Source organism: Buceros rhinoceros, unplaced genomic scaffold (assembly GCF_000710305.1).
Source record: "Buceros rhinoceros silvestris isolate BGI_N320 unplaced genomic scaffold, ASM71030v1 scaffold24697, whole genome shotgun sequence".
Classification (NCBI taxonomy): domain Eukaryota; kingdom Metazoa; phylum Chordata; class Aves; order Bucerotiformes; family Bucerotidae; genus Buceros; species Buceros rhinoceros.
This window is the reverse complement of record NW_010423184.1, coordinates 21,151-22,337: the sequence shown is the minus strand read 5'-3', so window position 1 is coordinate 22,337 and position 1,187 is coordinate 21,151.

Below are 1,187 nucleotides of genomic sequence, written 5' to 3'. Positions count from 1 at the left end.
AAAGGGGAAACCTTTCAGGTGATGAAGCTCCAGTTCGGCAGGGACTGGTGCTGCTGGGCAGAGGAACCACACAAGTGGCCATTCAAAGGCCAGAGGTAACTTGCTGCTTTTTTGCTTGCAAATCCCAAAGTGGTTTGGAGGAAGGGGGCAGAACCCAGGCCGTGTGGTTGGGGAGGGATGGTGGATGCTGCACAGCTGCTCTTTTATCTGTTTGCTTCCTCCAAAGCTTACAAGTAGCTTTTGTTGTGTAACAACACACAGCAGCGTGAACTGGTGCTTTACTGGGGAGTTGGCACGTGTTTGAGCGAAAGGCTGTCATCTTCCAGGTAAAACAAGCCTTAAAATGTCTGTAGAGGTTCTCCCCCACCCCCTTGCAGCTCTGCTTGGGCAATGTGCAGGCTCCCCATCCTGGGGCGATCAGTGGGGTGCGGCCGCTGTGCCCATCGATGGTGCTGGGGGGCACAGAGCGTGTTTCTGGACAGCCTGCCCTCAGCCAGGGCCCTGTGGGGTGTCTGCGCTGGCACCGTCTCTCAGAGCAAGGCTGAGCCTTAACGCCTTGTCTGGAGAAAATGGAAAGCTTCGCAGTGGAAGGTAATAGAAGAGCTTTGTGTCTAATCCTCTTCGACCCCCAGAGGGATTTCAAAGCACCCGAGGTGGCTGTGGGTGCAGAGCCGCCTGCAGTAGCAGGAGGGGTGCGGCGACAGCCCGCAGTCACCGGGGGAGCTGGGCTGCCCCAGCCAGGAGATTTCCAAGCCCCCGTGTGGGCTGTTTGTTCGCTTGGATCCACCAGCTGTGATTCCTCCCTGGCCTGCTTTGCTGGCGATTGTCACCTGTCCCCACTTGGGACCAGCCCCTTGGGGAGCGGACCCCCAGGCTGGGTTCCTTTCCTGGGGGTGCAGCCTTTCCTCCCCCGACCCCATAGCTATCCCGACAGCTGCCAGCAGTGCGGAATCCTCTCAGCTCGCTGTTCCCTGACCCTGCTGTTTGTGTTGGCTCCCTGGGGTGAGGGGCTGCCCCTGATGATTGTGGTGGGCTCCCCCAGCTCTTTACTTTTCTCACAGTTTCTAAGACGACCGGTGCAACGCGGCGCAAATGTCAGCCCCTCCTAGGCTTTGTGTGCCCCGTGATGAGGCTGGCTCTGCTGCCCCTCCGAGCTGCTGTGGGCTCAGACGAACCCCTGGTGTTCC